The sequence below is a fragment of the Dermochelys coriacea genome, chromosome 3 (assembly GCF_009764565.3).
Source record: "Dermochelys coriacea isolate rDerCor1 chromosome 3, rDerCor1.pri.v4, whole genome shotgun sequence".
In the NCBI taxonomy this organism is placed as follows: Eukaryota; Metazoa; Chordata; order Testudines; family Dermochelyidae; genus Dermochelys; species Dermochelys coriacea.
This window is the reverse complement of record NC_050070.1, coordinates 22,688,557-22,706,826: the sequence shown is the minus strand read 5'-3', so window position 1 is coordinate 22,706,826 and position 18,270 is coordinate 22,688,557. Positions and strand designations below refer to the sequence as shown.

At 42.5% G+C, this 18,270-nt stretch overlaps 1 protein-coding gene across 2 annotated transcripts in view; it reads right to left on the bottom strand.

The window, feature by feature from the left end:
* Positions 1-18,270, bottom strand: part of OSR1 (odd-skipped related transcription factor 1) — a 157,015-nt gene that overhangs the window by 8,855 nt on the left and 129,890 nt on the right. Inside the window, exon 1 of one of the 2 annotated variants that reach the window (XM_038396433.2) lies at positions 415-776. The exons of the other annotated variant lie outside the window; for it this stretch is intronic. The gene's annotated coding sequence lies outside the window, so the exon portion shown is untranslated. Of the gene's footprint in view, positions 1-414; positions 777-18,270 lie in introns of those variants that run through there. 2 annotated transcript variants of the gene reach the window in all.

Sequence of the window (18,270 nt, the reverse complement as noted above, 5' to 3'; positions counted from 1 at the left end):
CGGCTTGTTACGGGGCAGCCAGATTCCAGCCCGCCCGGCTCCCAGGGCATCTCCCTGCGGGCACCCGCGTGGCAGCCTCAGCGCCCCAGCCAGGGAGTCACTGTCCCCTCCGCCCCTGGGAGCCCGTTCTGGCAGTCCCCCCCCCCCCTGCTCCCCAGCGCAGCCCCTACGCCGCGCTCACTTCACTCCCCTGGGCCCGGGGCAGAGCAGCTCACGGCTCAGCGGCAGGGTCCTCTCCGGGTCAGAACTCACAGATTGCCCCGGACCAGGATTTGGCCCCACTGGGACCTACTTCCCTGACAGATTCCAGTGGATCCACGCTGCCCGGAGACCAGATTCTCTCTCCATACCGCCAGCTGGATCCATTCTCCAAACCCCGCACAAGATCCACCCTCCATCTTCCGCACCACATACCGGTGAAGAATCCACTCGCGGATAAGACCCATTTAACCCGGGCCCAGCCTTCTCCCAGCATCCTTGGCAGGATCCACTCCCCAGGCTAAATTCACAGATCCAGCCCGCCTGACCTCGATCCACTCGCTCCATTCTCCATTGGAGAGCTACTCCCTGGAACGAGTTTCCACACGGTGTGAAAACAGCCAGGTCCCTAACCCTCTGCTGCGGTTTTACCCCAGGATGGTGTGCATAACATTCTCGTTTGAATCCAGGGTCAGACAATTTAGGCAAAGCAAAGTAGCCCTTGAAAGAAAGAGGTTAAACGGGCTTTATAATTAATCCCGAGGCCATAACCCCCTTGCTTATTTGTTGTTCTATCCATCCATCCGTTCACACTCTTTAAGGAGTGAAGGAGAACATTGCCTGAGTCTATTATATGATCCCGAAGAACAACGAGAGTAATATAATATGTGGGCGAAGACAGATTTGTCAGGCGAACATCGTTTTGTGCTCAGGGATTAGCGCGTTATTTGCATGGCTACCTTGTCACGGTCACACTGTTACAATTACTTTGCAAGCCTCAGCAGAAACCCGGGTTATCCTATTGGGCGATAAAATAAGTGATGAACATGAATATTTCGCGGATGAATATTCAACATCATGAATATCAACCGCCTTTGCGTTCTCATTTTCTCCAAAGAACAGCGCAATTTTGAGGCGCACAAGGTGATCAGCTAGCCCGCAGTTAGAGGACAAATATGTTTCAGGTTTTCTTCCACTTCTGTGGGAAATGAATGGCATTTCTAACGTTCAGGGGCAATGATGACACGGACAAGATCCCATGCCATTTCTCTCTCAAAGCCAGCATTTGTATCAATATTCCTCGGAAGAAAAATGTATGAAGTGTAATAATTTGGAAAGTGCTTTTAAACAAAGAACAACTACCGTTGGATAGTGTTGTTATGTAAAACAAATAAGATGCCTATCTCACCCCCATACAACAGAACAAAATACATCACCAAAATGCACTTCCTTACTAGAGAGTTCTCAATTCCCAGATAAGAGGAACACTTCTTTGTGTGTGTGTGTGTGTGTGTGTGTGTTGTTCGTATGTATTTTAAAAACAGAATCAAGCAAGCCTTCAATTTAGAAATAAATCACTTAAGCATCAAACGCTAATAATAAAGAAACAAACAAATAATACCTGCAGCTGCTCAGATGGAAATAAAACTAACCTACAGCTTCACTGACCTCCCTCCCTCCCTCCCTCCCAACAAATAAATCAATGAACCGCGCGGGAGCAACAAAGTCAAGTTTTGCCTTAGACAAGCTATCGCCTTTATTAGAGCAAGGGGCACTTTTTTTTTGGAGGAGGAGGGAAATGGGTAATTAGTTATCCAAATCTAGTTTAAAATTAAAGTGGGCAGCGGGAATACAATTCAAGCGTTTAGTATAACTGAGACGTGTGGTACGTGGACGATGCCTGGAGATTGTATTGTATCATATTTATGCATTTGTTAAACATAAATATGTTTCGAATTGTCAAGCAACTGGCGTTTTACCTGAAGTTTCGGGTTATCTGCCTCGTTAAATGTATTTATCTTAAATATCTGGTGTTTGAATTGCAGGGGGGGAGCTGGTCCAAAACCTTTTCCCTCCGATGATTTCTTTTATGGTGTCCCTTGTTAATTTGCATTATGTCAACTCGCAACAGCAGGGAACATAATACCAGTGCGGGGATTCACAGTCACCATTAACACTGACACGCAGGGAATCTACTCTCCTTTCCTCGGGAGTATCTGCTGTCGAGGAGGAATGTTAGACTTTAAAGACAGGTTTCAGAGTAGCAGCCCTGTTAGTCTGAATCCGCAAAAAGAAAAGGAGGACTTGTGGCACCTTAGAGACTAAGAGACTCGTAAAAAGAAAAGGCATCTGCTCCCAAAGTTAGCCACGTTGTTGGGAATGAGACGCTATTGTGACTGCTTCAAGAAGCTGAATTTTCCCTTATCCCTGGTATCTCCCGGCTGGAGCGCAGGGCGCGGAACCTGCCCCTGATTCCGATTCCCAAAGACTGCGAGCAGCCAAAGCTACAGTACCAATTTCTGTTCCCGGTTACACCCGTGTAAACCCGGAGTAATACTTGACCTGGCTTTACTTCGGATTCACTCCTGGGTAACTGAGAGCAGAAGCTGGCTCGACGAAACAATCTTCTGACTTTTTTTTTTTTTAAATCACAACAGACTATGGTTTGGATTTCTATCACACCTGGATTTTTGATTCAGGTGGAAGTCTCAGAGAGACAGTCCCCGTGGCAAATTTGTTTTACTCACACACACAACAACACCGGCCCACGAATATATTGAATATACACTTCCAAGTAAATCAGCTCCCCTTAGATTGCTGAAACTGACGAGCGTAGGTAGGTATTAAAAAGCACTCTTTGTCTGATAAAGGATCCTCTGTATGCAGTCGAGAGAACTAGAGCAGGGAGGTTTAATTTTTAAAATTTTTATGTTTTTAAGTGCTATTTATGCTGGTGCAGGCATTTTCCTGTTTCCTTCGTTTAGCGAGGGGTATTCTGTACTCACCCTTATGAAAAATGACGATTTCGGGCCCGATCCTGCAGTCATTTGCCGGCAAAACGACGAGAGGCTTCTCTGAGAGTTTTCCCGGGCAAAGGACTGCAGGATGAAACCGCACTTAACAATTGTACCTATTTTGTTTAGGAGAAACATTCAAACCATTTCTTAGCGCCAGCTCCAGGCGCCTTGAAGGGATCCCAATGAGCAGTGAGGCTTTTAAAGGACTATTTTACAGGCTAGTGCTTGAGAGCTTCTTGTCCCTGCAAAGAGCAATAGGTGCCTTGCTCCTCAAGGCTGTTTTTGCTGGTTAGATCGCGGGACATGGCAGTCCCGAGTCCTGTGGGGGAAAGGAGACTGTGTTGTATGAACAGGACCTATGCTTGCACAGTGGTTTCGCTCAGCCGCTTTACGAATTTCCCTGCCCCTGGAACTCTCTGCAAACTGCAAGAGTTGCGGGGGGATCCGCTCTGGATTCATTCATGAAAAAGATACAGGGAACCGGGAGAAAAGGAGAGGCTCAAGCGCGCTAGAGCGTTGAAACCCACCATTCAATGTGCCCCCCCCCCCCGAACAGAAGCAGAAACAGACGAGGCACTAGCGCACGCTGGCTTGAATTCGTCTTTTCAAGTTGCACGGAACATCGTGATTGTTCGCAGTTAAACTGGCTGCACCTGGGATGATCCTGTCTCGGAAATCGGTGGAAGACCCAGACGGCCGCTCTAGAATGGACTGCCTCGAAAAAGATCATCGACACTAAACACTAAACGATGCTGAAAAAGCAAGAGGCGTCATTACACAAGCAAAAAAGGTCTGGGATATGGTTGTCACGATACCTTTCATTCTTGGCACCGGCGCAGACATGCAAAACTGCCAATGACTGCAGGATCGGGTGCATTTTACTCTCAAAACAGATTCTCAAAACCAGCTATGTGCCACCAGAAACAGAATAAGGCAGGCTCGTCTTTTATTTACACCTTTGTAAACCCGGACTCGCTCCATTTCAGTAAATGGAGTGACTCCGGATTTACACGGGTGTAACTGAAAGCAGAATCTGGCTGAAACTACAGAGAATCCAGAACGTTTTGGGGCGTTTACTCATTCAAAATTCTGAATATTCGTTTTAAAGTAAATCCTAACCCCCCAAATCTATCAAACACTCAGTCTAATTTCCCTTCACAATTGTTATTCTACTCATTCTAATTGCTACAAATGACAATAACCACAAAACAACAAGGAGCTATGCTTAGTCAAACGACGGTGAAAAATATTCAAGAAAACATTTGAAAAAATGTGGGGGGAAATCGTCAAGGTTTCAAAATTTGGGGGGAAATCAAGAAAATAATTTAATTTTTGGTGCAAAACTTTGTCAACATTTTGAAATTTTCAAATTTGCAACCAACCACCTCTTGGGTTCACTACAAACTACAGCAAAGCTTTGGAGCATCATATTCTTGTTAGCAAGTCTAAGACTTTGGGAAACTTGTTTGTTAGATATTTTTTAGTCCATTTAAAAATATTATTGTCCTTTGACTAATGAGCTAACATTGTTGCTTAGGTTGCCATGGGGTCATAAGTAGACTCCTTATTAAAGTCAGGCGGGTCTGATATGGCGTGATATGACCCTCACTTTACCCTTCCACACTGCGTACTAATCACCACCCTAAAGAGAGGTATCTCTGCCATCTGCCTCTGAAAGTTTTAATCTCACTAAGAATACAAATCCAGATCATTCAATAGATTTATAATTTTTCATCCAAGCATCTCCAGAAACTTTACAAGCAATTAATTAAATGCAAGCTTTTCCCCTCTTTGCAGTGATGTGAAGCCAATTGTGTAAATAATTCATTTTTTAACATCCAGCCCCTGCAGATCAGTGTTAATGCTACAGTGATACCTCTCACCCTGCTACAGTTAGAGTCAGCAGTTCCATTATAATTTCCTATTTTCAGGAGTTTTTACAGTGGTCATAAAAATTCAATCCAGGCTCAAACTTGGCATCCTAGGCTCCTCCCAGGAGTCATTTCTTTTTGTTGCATTTGAAAGAGGAAACCATTTATCTGTTTTTACATTACAACGGTGCAACTAAAGGAAGCGAATGCAGGGTTTGCAGAACCGTTTTGTATTCAGCTGTACGTATTCGGCCATGGATGTGAAAATAAAAGAATTAATAACATATGAATATAATCAGATTACAGAGAATCCAGAATCCATATTCAGGACCAGTAATATAAAAATAATGTTTATCATTCTAAAATGCCTTCTTTTCTAAGCTAATTAATTACCAGTCGATCCACAATGTGAACTGATGCTTGGAATAAATGGATCAAGTCATTATATTGAGAAAGTTACTCTGTGTATGATCTACGCAGAGGTTGAGAATGTTGAGTGGGGGGGGTGTCTATCCTCTGCCTCTCCTCCCCGCAGTCCATATTGTAAGTAGGGCAGTCAAATGAGCTGTGGATTTAGGTGTCCCTAAGTATTCATTTACATGATGGATTGTAATGGTTCAGTAGTTCCTTTGGAACCATTATATTTTATCAGGTCAAAAACCAGCTTTCAAAAAAGAATTCCCTAAATACAAGGGTGGCTGAACTGAATCATATACATTACTTATACATCTATGTAATTTCCATAGCTAGGAAAACTACACAGTGTTGCAAGTAACATGGTGCAGCATGAAGGTTTTAGTGGCATGAGTTAGGGATGGGCAAAGACCTGAGTGAGTTGTACAACTAAGTGGAATGCCAATGAAGCTTTGATCTCACAGTGTCATGGATTCTGCAAATGCCACATATTTCACAGAAAACTGGGAATCTCTCTAGTGGTATAAAGCATCCATTTCTTCTAACTGTGACAGGTCATAAGGTACCATTTCACTGCAGTTTATGGCATAGATACACTTATCACACCTATATGGATATACAGATAGCTGCAGTTATACAATTCTATAACATGTTATAGAATTTTGTGTTGATGTGTTTTTGTGTAGATGTGTGTGCACACACATGAATACAAAGTCCTCTGTTAACTCTACTCTTTCAGGGAAGAGAAAGTATCTTTTTCTGTGTTTGTAAAGTAGAGTGGAAATTGAAAAGACTATATACATATTTGGTAATACTAATCATCCTGAGTAATAATGAATGAAGGGCTTTGGAATCCTTTGGAAAGAAAGGCACCTTTTGGCTGTTGTGAACCGTGACCTAGCGATTAAAAAAAGGAATGGGATTCTGATGTTAATTTTCCCACTATGGCGTTGATTCACTGTGACCTTGGACCTATGATTTAGAGTGATACAGTGCCCATTAGAGTCAGTGGAAACTCACCCACTGATTTCATGGGGAGTTGGATTTAGCCGTCAACCTGTTTGCATCATGATTTACCTGTCTTTAACAAATGTGTATAATAATATTAACCTATATCAGAAGAGTGCTGTGAAGGCTGATAAATTGAAAAGGCTAAACCTCTACAAGGTAGTCTGGTCGGAACAACATATGTGTGGATGAGTTTATATTAAGCCTTGTCCACACCAGCAACAGTCAAAGCTGTAATTCACCATCTGTGCAGCTTCAATGGCGTTAGCAATGGTAGAAGCAGTAGTGCAGACAGGGCCCAAGTGTATTTACTCAAGTGCTTATATTGCCCTCATCACTGTAGTATCTGAATACCTGCCAGTAGTCAACGTGACTAATATCTGTCATGTGTAGGTCATTCTCTCTCACACGCTCTCCCCAAGGGGAGAACTGTGGAATTGAGAGTTTTGATAGGGCTTTGGTTTTGTTTTTAATGTACACACTGCTCAGTGTTTATGTTAGAGAAGCCAGCTTCAAAAAGCATGCCTTGCACTTGGAGTGAAAGGTGGTGGGGTTTGCGATAGTCCTGAGTTCCTGGAGAAGTTCATTCCACAGGCTCAGAGCAACCCTTGAGAAAGCTCTGTCTCCTGCACAGATGAGCTTTACCCTTATGGTAAAATGTTTCACTGTGCCTGAAGAGCGGAGTTTTTGACCACAGTCCTCATCCCAAAGCTTTAGGTGACTGTTTAGATATGCTGGACCCAGGCCACTGAGTGGTTTGAAGATATGGACTGAGACGTTGAACTTGACTCAGTATTCAATGGGAAGGCAGTCTAGAGAGTGGAGGATGAGTTTGATGTACCCATTTATTTACCACTGTGTCATCTAATAGCAATGGCTGCCCACAGTTAGCTGAGAAATCATTACATGTGTTCCACCACAGGACTAAAAGGCATACACACTAGGCACTATATTTTCCAGCCATGCACAAAGTAATTGTTAGTCATTAATCACCAGGCCAGTGAGTAGTATCACACCACACATAAAGCAGCTGCATCTACAGAGCTGCAATTGACCAGCAGTCAGCTCCACTGGTGGCAGCAGTGGGCAGGTCTATAGTGTGGAGACAGTTTTTCTGAAAGTCTTCAGTCCTCTGATTTCAGCCATGATTCCTTTCCTCCATAGCACAATGACCATAGCAGTAGCGATCTGGTTTTTTACTGTTCTCTCATTTAAGCAGACTGTTGCTGCAGCAGCATGACTCTACACCAGCTCTGTGATTTGACCCTGCTCCCACAGGAGTCTATGTGAGTTTTGCCGTTGATGTCAGTGGCAGCAGTATCTAGCCAGTGGTGCACAACATCACTGCACCTATTTTGGCATAGCCCATACGTGAGTGGAGATTAAGTTCCTTTGTTTGTACCTTGCAGGAAAGGTTTTATATTAGTAGAAAGTTTTATTATAATTAATACATATAATGTATAACTCTTGGTCAGATGTATTCAGTTCACTCCACTGGCTCAAGGAAATAGTTATGGCTAACTGGGCAAATACTTTATTGTTCGAATCTTTCCTAAATAAAGACTTATGGAGAATGCAGGTAAGGCCTATGCATTTGAATTGTATACATAATCATCCACAATGTCTTTCCTGTTTTCAGCAGATTCTAAATATATACCTGCACAGTAGACAAAAAGGGAATGTTTATGATTTTCAATTTTTTAAGCTTTAATTTTATAAAAAGAAATGCACTCTCACTGAAAACTACATGGGAATAAAGCCAAGGGATCAGATGAAACTCACAGGATAAAGAGGAAGGGAAGTGTTGAGTCAGAAAGATCATTATACCCTGTTATGCTGAAGTGTTGCAAATAAAGGTCATCTATCAGGGAATATCTCCTGCCATCGGGTGTTCTTCAATTCCAAATAAGCTATAATATCTATGCCCAAGGGAGAGGTTAAGTATAGACAGAGTTTCAGCCTTAACTGAGAATTCCTTGCTATTTGTGCTTTAAGGTCAGACCCTCAAAATTATTTTTAGATAGGTTTTGTGTACAAATCTGTAAGCGTATTACAACTAGGGCATTACTGTACAGAATGGGATCATAAAATCATTTTTGCAACCACAATACTGAAGAAAACTCGCCACCTGCTGGTCACAGAGTTACTAGTTCCGTACATTTCCAGACAATATTTGATAAATTAATTTTATTACCATTCACATAATTCATAATTCATATTTCACATTTCTGCTCCATTTAAAACATTTGGTCCATTCTTATTTTAAAAGTCCACATTTCCTATTAAAAATAACAAAGTGACTGTATTCTGTCCTGGGATTTTTTTAAAAAATCTATTTTTCAGCATGAATAATTGTCTCCTGAGGTTTATTTTTTGTCTGGGTGAGTTTTTCTGTATATTTCACCATTATTAATCATTATTATTATTATTTCATGTTTTAGTATCTCATCCCAGAAGCCATCTCCTGTTGTTGCTACTTAGTGAGAAAATGCACCATGAGTTTTTGTGATTTCTATAGTGATGGTGGGTTTTCTATAGACCAAATATTAAGTAATGACTGGAGGCACTATTGTTTGATTAGAAATATTTTTCATTCCTGAAATGAAAAGGAAATATATTCTAATATATTAATGCCTAATATATTCAATGTAGCCATGTTTTGGCTAACTTTTTGTTGTGTAGACTGGTGAGTGAGCAACACTAAGTGACATTAGACAGTCAGAACATAGATATTACAGATTTTTAAAAAATCAAACAAGAGATTCAGGTAAATAAGTTATTATGCTACTTTTCTTTCCTAGGGTTGGATCCAGATCCTATTGAAATCAATGGGAATCTTCCCATTGGCTTCAATGGGCTTTAGCTCAGTCCTTTAATCAATAATCCCTCCTCACAAATGTATACAATCTTCTTCATTAACCTTGGGTTTTAAATTTATTGGGGTTGATTAAGACTAAATGTGCCATTGTGGGAACAAGATTTCAGGGACACCATAAAATAATATTTTACCCTTCACAAAAGAGAATTTATTCCGATAAAAGATAGAGGAAGCAAAAAGGATTGACATAATCCTTAATTTGATATTAATATCATCAAAGCAGAGATCTGAAATTGGGAAGAAATTTGCAGGTACTGGCCACAAATCTGGGGCACAAAGAAAGGTTGTGGAAATGAGTAGTCACACGAGGCCATTATTATTTCAGAAAGCAAATGATAGAAAGAAGAAAATGGTAGGCACTCCAAAATGGGCTACAGTACTTGCTGGAAAGGAGATAAAGGAAAGACAGGAGTTTTTAAAAACACAGTGGGCCAAATTTTCATTTACACTAAGTCCACTTTGTACTCACATTGACCCTTTATATTGGACCGACTTGTCTTGATTGGTGAAACGCAAGAAAAGTGATGTAGGAAACAGAAAATAAAAGGAAAATAAAAATGATTAGGTAAATCTATCACATGCTTTAGACATGATCGATGGGAAGTCAAACCAGTTAATATTAGCTTGGAGAGTCAGAGGAAATAAGGAATGTCCTCTAAGTTCTTTCAAAAAAAGAGAGTGATGGGAAAAATAGAACTACTAGAAAATAAAATAGGTGCTGAAGTAAGATAACACCAATATAGCTGTTTCAGTTCCCAGTCAAAAGGATAATCAGAGAACCTTGTGCAGGAAGCAGCAAAATGCAATTGGGTACGCTATCAACAATGGGTAACCAAAGAGATGGTGAATATATGTGACAAAAAATTCATGACCCTGCCTAAAAGAGATGTAGCAAAAGGCTGTGAATCAGGAGTCCTGGGCTTTATTCCCTGGGTTTTATTCTCAGTGGCCTTGAGCAAGTCACTTAATCCATCTGCATTGGCTTCCCCATCTATCAAATAAAATAATAATAATAATATCCAGCTCTTAACTAGCACTTTTCAGTTGTCGAACTCAAAGCTCTTTACAGAGGAGGTCAGTATGAGGCGAATAATACCCATTCACTTAACTGACAGGGGAGATGTGAAGATTAACATTCAATAATATATTTCATTCAGCCGGAAAGAACTTCCAGCAATACTGCCTTTTCCAGCAACTTAAGACAGCAGTTCCTGTGGGTTGGCACTGTATTCAAGCCCTGTTTAGAAATAAAGTTATTTTAGCTTTCCATCTCAGTTATTCACATGACAGGAAGTGGGAGCTCTGGCAGACACATTTGTTCAAGTGGCCAGCAGAGAGGCTGAAGCCATTATACAGTAGATATGTATTTCAGGAAACACAGTGGTCGCATCTTTATGGGCAGAACTGGTAGCTAAGTTACGTGTCTTCTGTAGGATGTGCGTTATGAGAATACTTCTGCTTATATCAAAGACAGCTCATCACAGGGATGACAGAAAGAGGGAACCAAGCAATGTAACAAATGTTTCTATGTTCATAAACCATTGTGTTATCTGTAGGGCAGACTGTGGCCAGCTCCTGTGTGGTTGCACAAATTGGTGAGTGTGTAAGGGGCTTTACTCTTTCACACCCCTGGGCTATGGCTGACCACAGTTGTTCTTCCTGACTAGTGTAGCTTAGCAGCATCAACTAGCCCAGCATAGATGCAATGAAGAGGAGCAGGGATGAGATGGGGCTATGCTCCTCTCCCTGCCCAGAGAGCCAGCCAGACAGGGGTCTGTGATGTACACACTTAGCAGGTGTAGCAGGGAGATTGATGAGGCATTGCCATGATGCCTTCCAGAGCTCCCCCTGGGTAATGAAGCTCAGTACAGCACTCAGTGCAGGCTAAGACCCTGAAAGAGCCAACTAAGTATAGGAGTGGGCAATATAGGGCCAAAACAGCAGCCACTGGGAAATTGTGAAAGTGCAAAGATAGTTGTTCAAGAGTTGGGACACAACGTTTGCATGTAGACTGCCTTCCCTCCCTGCTCTTCACTTATATAGGTAGGCCTGACTAGCAAAAGACATAATGAAACACAATTCCATTTTGAGATGAGCTGTGCTACTCATAAACCTATGCGGTTAAGATCCAAGACCTCAGGCTTTGTTATTTTCTTCTTCACTTTAATTTATTATTAGCAATTTTGTTACTGCTGAAGCAACCCAAAATAGACACATTGCGTCATTGTGCACCACGGCACATACAGTCTGACTGTGACCAGACCACCTGGGTCTATTCCCTCTTGGATGGGGCCTTCTTAAATCTTTCAACTCCCTCTGCTCAGGTGGTATGATTGGGCCTATTGAGGCTGAGGTGATGGTGAAATAAAAAGCATTGTGACCTTCACAATTGATATCCCTTTTGGTGATGGCTGCTCTTAAGATTCCAACTCTTTTTCTGAAATCAAGACAAAGGCCACAAGAGTCTCCAGGCCAGTGTTTCTGGACTGGTCGTATTCCCCTTTGGGATTCTGTAGCATCTTTCAATAATGTAAAAATCTTCTTTAATGTTCATGTGGAGTAGCAGAGGGATAGTTCTAACTACATGGCCATTTACAACTGGATCCTCCCAGCCAATGAGAAACCCAAGGTCCAGATGATTTTAACTGTGGTTTAATTTTGAACATTTTCCATTTGTTTTTCCAAGAAAGAAACACCTTGAGTTCCAGTGACCATAAAACCTGACTTCCCTTGGTCACGGTATCATGGGATTGTCTTCTCCATCCCACCTCTCTATCTTTGTCTCAGTCCTTTCAATATTCTTTTTTTTTTCCACTGAAAAGTTTCCTAACTTATGGTCTGATTTTGCAGCATCTTCTCTTTCTCACTTCCGTTATACTCTTGTAAAAGATTGCAGGTCAGCTGTGACCAGAAATAGGTAAACTATTCATAGGGAACAATTTATTTCGCCTTTTAGCCTTTGGTAAGTTATCTACAGAAGGATAGTTTTCTAATTTGATTCCCAGATTTTATATTTGAAGACCAGAGTGGACCATTAGATCATTGTGTCTTATCTCCTATATCACACAAACCATAGAATTTCACTCAGTTATTCCTGTCTTGAGCCTCTTTCTAATTTATTTTTATTCTAAATTATTTGATAAATGACTTATGCAAACATATTTCAGCTAATAGGTTGCTCGCAAACTATTTACAGTGATGATTGCTTTGAGTATTCATTTATTCATAATTTGCTGTTCACGTTGTTCTTGCTCATCTAGCTCCCATGGAATTGTCCTGTGCTCTGCCTTGATAAATTCCACCTACATTCAGGATGGCCATGTAAGCTCTTCTGGGCAAACATATTTGTGTGAAGATTCACAGCACTTTCTCTTCCACAAATTTTCTTGCAAACAAAATTTCATTCCCCAAAATGCTTGGGGGGAAAAATAAATAAGAAGGAGGTTTGCAATACGATCAATGAGAATTAAACATCTTGGTTAGAAGATATATTCACAAATGCTATTTTGCATTATTCAGCCATCCTTGTGTGCCAACAGAGTCTTTCAAGAAAGAATTTCCCCTGAATCTCAAAGGCTTGATGAAGATGCTCGCTCTTGATTCAGATTGGACTGGAACTCTACACATGCGAAGGATCTGCAGACAGATGCCCTCATATTTTGAGCCTTCTATGCATAGAGGGCTTATCTGGTCCAAAGAAAACAGATGGAACACAGAAATTAGCCAGTAGGGTATTAATTATTATTAGTTGTATTGTTTGTTTTTATTTAATTTTCACTGCCAAGAGGGCAATTGCTGGTGACTTAATATGTCTTCCTGATGAAGTAGTGTGGAAACCAGCAGGTGACTGCTCTTATTCTCTTCCCTATCACCTGCCCACAACACTCCTCTTGTATTATTCACTTTGCTCTTGGGTTATTTGTCCACTTCCTCACACTGCCAGTGGTCTGCAAGCCTGACCTGGAGGAGGGGGAAAGGATAGCTCTCTCCTTGGCCCATTCAGCTCTTGGCCTTTGCTGAGGCTGCCCCCAAACTTGCCACGTAGTATCAGTAATGCCAGGTGTAGTTTTTGCCATGCAGAACCCTGCTGAGTAAGAACTGGCTGGACACCCCCAAATCCATTGATTACATGAAGAGCTAATTGAAGGTGAGGTTATGACTCAGTGATTTCAGGACAACTGTACCTCTATTTCCCTTCAGTGGCCCAGCAAGTGCACTTACTCTTGGCTTTCAGCTCCCCAGCTACAGCCTTTCTGTGTGCAAACCTGAATCTCTCTCTCCCTTCTGACTGTGGTATTCCCAGGTTGCACAGTTCCCCCTTCATCAGAAGTGCTGATTCCATGGGTGCTCCAGGGCTGGAGCACCCACAGAAAAAAATTAGTGGGTGCTGAGCACCCACTGGCTGGCCCTGCTAATCAGCTCCTCCCCTCCCCCCCAGCACTTCTCTCCTGCCACTGATCAGCTGTTTGGCGATGGACAGGAGGGGAGGAGCGGGGGCAGAAAGAGGTGGAATGAGGGTGGGGCATGCTCAGGGGAAGGGGCAGAGCAGGGCAGGGCAGAGCAAGGGCAAGAAGAGGCGAGGCAGGGGCAGGAAGAGGTGGGGCGGGGCCTTGGGGGAAGGGGTGGAGAGAGCGGGGCCTGCCTTGAGTGCTGAGGACTGGACTAGATGACCTACTGAGGCCCCTTCCAGTCCTATGCTTCTATGATTCTAGGTCCTGAAATGGGCCGACGCATCTCCCCAGTCTCCGGAGTATATGTTCCATGCTTTCAAAGTTCCACTAAAGCTATGAATCCAGACCTGCTGGTTTACTGGTTCCCTCTCCAGGTGCAGATGACAGAATAAACAAGTGTCATGCAGACTCTGCAGAGGGATTTCTAAACACACACACTTTACTCATAGAGAAAGCACAAGAGATATACAGATCTACAGGAAAGTATCAAAACCTGTATGCAAATCCCTTCATTCAGTGCCTAAGAGTCCTGTGGATGTCCTTTCAGGGTCCCAAGACCCTCCTCTCCTCCTGCTGCCCAGTCTTGCCTTCTTGTTCAGGTCGCCAAGAGAGAGCTACTCAAAGCAGACCTTGTCCTTTTATAACTTCCAGGCCCTTCTGTTATGCGACACACCTGGTCAGTCTCAAAACCTCCTCTGGTGATCTAGACCCCTGTCATTTGATCCATTGCTTGATTACTGTGCACCTAAAAGACAGACTGGAAAAACTGGTTTCTTGTAGCTTGGCCACCCTCTTTAGCATACCCATTGTATTGCCATGGCAAAATTTTCAAGTGTTGTTACCGCTGATCAGACTACATTGTTCACCTTCTGTCAACACCCTTTGGAATTCCAGTCCAAGATCAAGGCAAAAAAACAACAGAGAAGGCACAGGACAGTCTCACAACCCAAATGGCACTCACAAAACAAAACTAAGTTTATAGTTTGACACAGATACACTCAGATATACACTAAACTGTCACACCAGCACAGGCTTCATCTGGCACAGAAATGGGGGGAGGCATCTTATTCTTCCCAAAGATTTGGGGAGATTGGAAGCTGGTTCAACCCTGAGGGCTACCCTTACTTCTGCTCCTATTGCAATGGCCTCTGTAGGCCATTGCAGGGATGCAGAATCTCTGGGACACAGTATCATCATAGCTATTCTCTCTCCCTTCTCTAGACTGCCTATTCCAGAATGCCCCCTGCATTGGGGACTTCTGCTGAGGTGAAGCAGATATGGAGGAACTGTCTGTCTGCCAAGGAGAATTCATGAAGAGGGTTATGTAGCTCCTTTGTAACCACTGTGTGCCAGATGAAGTGATTGCATTACCAGGTGAATTTTCTCCATAGTATATATCTGAAGGGGCAGATTCTTCCTGGGTGTGAATGCAGATGGGAACAGAGAGGAGCATAAGCAACATTCCCCAGACAATTGCATACATACCCAAGAATCATGCAAGAATCAAGCAAGAATCCTGGTGCTTGTGCTCCCTAAGTACATGTATCAAAGGAATCATTAGGCTGTTAGTGGTGTGAAACACCCAGAGGTGATGATGAGGGAGCAGAGCAATGGTTCTTCCCTCTTTTACAACAGCTAGCGGGACTTGGATTGAGGAAGAACTGCATCCACTGAATGGAGGTGTAGAGCTGCTGCTCAGTATACTCCCCACAGGATCCTTGGAGGCATTCAGTCTGCCTTTCTCCTCCACAGGCAGAATATCCTGGGAACTACAGCTGGTGCATTACTTCTTCAAACTCACTGTGATGTAGCTGTGTCTGTACAAGTCACAGTGTAGTCAACGACTATAAATTAGAAGCAAAGGTATACTGGAAATCTTTTTACTTGACAAGGCTTGAGTTTAGGTTTCTATGTTTCTCTTGCTTGGGTTGATGGCATCATTAAGACTTAACCAAAGCAGTGCATATATTCTTTACACATCTTTGGCTGCTAAGGTTGTCTTTGTTTGTGACAGGATATACATTATTAACAATCATTTCTTTGTAATTCTATTTGATATTTCTTGTCAGATCAGAAATTCTCAGGTAAACTGGGGAAAAAAGAGTGAAGCCCTAAGGAACCACAGGTTAGCATGTTGCTTATGAGCCACTAAAACAAAAGTGAATTAATAAAGGGTTCTTCCAGTGTCTGAGGTGCTGAACAGACTGAGAAACAATGCACTTATTTATATTATTATTGTTTAGTATTTATTATTATAGTCCCAATGGTGTTAATGAATATTAACAGATATACATAAGATCCAATATTAACAGATATACATAAGATACAAAGTGGAAGCCAGAACAATTCAGACTCAAAGTAAGGTGTATATTTTGAAAAGTGAGCGTAATTAATCACTGGAACAACTTACCAAGAGTCATGATGAATTTTCCATCACTGAGCATTTTAAAATCAAGATTGTATGTTTTCCTAAAAGATCTGCTCTAGTAATTATTTTGGGGAGGTTTTATGGCCTGTGTTATACAGGAGGTCAGGCTAGGTAATCACAGTGGTCCCTTTTGGACTTGAACTTTATAATCTAAGGGCAGGTCTACACTACGGGGTTAAGTTGACCTAAATTACTCAACTCCAGCTATGTGAATAACATAGCTGGAGTCAATGTACCTTAGGTCGAATTTTTGCAGTGTCTACATTGTGCTGGGTCGACAGGAAAAACTCTCCTGTCTACTTATCATATGCTTCTCGTTCTGGTGGAGTACCAGAATCGATGGGAGAGTGATCGGCAGTCAATTTAGCCAGTCTTCACTAGACCTGCTAAATCGACCCCCCATGGATCGATTGTCACAGCGTTGATCCATGGTAAGCGTAGACAAGCCCTAAGAAAACCTTGAGGAATTTAAGGCTTCAATCCTTACATGTGCCTTATAGTGAAGCCTCAAGGAGCTCCATCTATTCATTTATTGAAAAGAAAGTTCGGGGTGACTTGATCACAATCTATAAGCACGTACATGGGGAACAAAAACTGATAATTGAGGGATATTCAATCTAGCAGACAAAGATATAACAAAATGCAGTGAGTGGAAGTTGAAGTTAAACAAATTTGGACGGCAAGTAAGGTGTAAATTTGTAAAAGTGAATATGATTAATTCTTAGAACAATTTACCAAAAGGTTTAGTGGATTCTCAATCACTGGCAATTTTTAAATCAAGGTTGGATGTTCTTCTAAAATATATGCTGTAGTTCAAAGAGGAATTAATTCAGGGAAGTCCTATGGTCTGTATTATACAGGGGAGCCAGCCTGGTCCACTGGACTGGGAGTCAAGAGACCTGGAGTGAAATTATGGTCCCACTGATGTTCATGACCACAGGCGGCAGCTTTCTCCCTGGGAGTGCTCCACCCCAGGCCCCAACCCTTCCTGACCCCTTCCCCAAAATCCCCACCCATGCCCTGCCTCTTCCCATCCCTGCTCTGCCCAGGCCCTCCCCCCACCCTCCTTCCTCCAAGCCTGCACCCGTTCCCCACCTCTTCCCTCACTCTCTCTGCCCCAGGGTCTGCCCCCACCCCACCTCTTCCCCCAAGCCCCATTCCCAACCAGCCTCTTCCTGCCCCCTCTCCACCCCCACCATGCCTCTTCCCACCCAGTTCTTCCCCCTCCCCTCAATGTGTCCCCTTCCTGCTCCTTTCCCTTTCCCCCCAGCACCTCCTGCATGCAACGGAACAGCTGATATGTGGTGGGTGGGAGGTGCTGGGAGGGAGAGGGAGGAGTAGATCAGTGGAGCCACCAGGGGGCAGGAGGTGCTGGAGGGGAGGGAGGGAGCTGGCTGCCGGTGGGTGCTAAGCACCCACTAATTTTCTTCCATGGGTACTCCAGCCCTAAGCACCCACAGAGTCAGCACCTATGTCAATGACAACTCCCATTGACTCTAATGGGGCCAGGATTTCACCCCTGGTTTTCTTTCCAGCTCTGCCCACTGACCTGCTGTATGATCTTGAGCAAGTCACTTCCTCTCCTATCCTTTGTCTGTCTATTCTAGACTGTAAACCCTTTGAGACAGTGACTGTCTCTTATCATGTGTTTGTACAGTGCCTAGGAGAACGGGGCCTTGATTTTAACTGGGGCATCTAAGCTCTACGGTAATACAAAATAATAATTAAAAAAGTTAATACATACAATTCAATTAAACTGCAAACACCACAATACCCAAATGAATGAAATGCACTGTCATTAAGATCTCTTTCCTAGTCACATGAAATACTCAGGTGTTATTATTTATTCCCTGGTTATTAATATGCAATTTTCAAAATAAATTCTGTGCAACATTTCAGCTGCAGTCTTCATTCCAATGTTTTCAGGAATAAGCAGCTGCAGCTGCACGTAAAGATTGCAGGTTTCACAAGCAAGAAACTGTTTTATCTTCAATCTTTTGCAGAGACATTATCATGATGTTAAAAAACTTTACCTGCCCTTCCAGAGTAACTCTAGAAACCAGTGATCAGAACTATCCAACATGTATTTAAAAAACTTCAGTCTGGGTGATGTTGGCAGCGGAAAAAGTCAAGAAGATTATTTAGATTCTGTGAACAGCTTAATATTTGAGAACCACACTCCAAATACTCGCTTAACTCCTTTTCAAACTTTTTTTTTTTAATA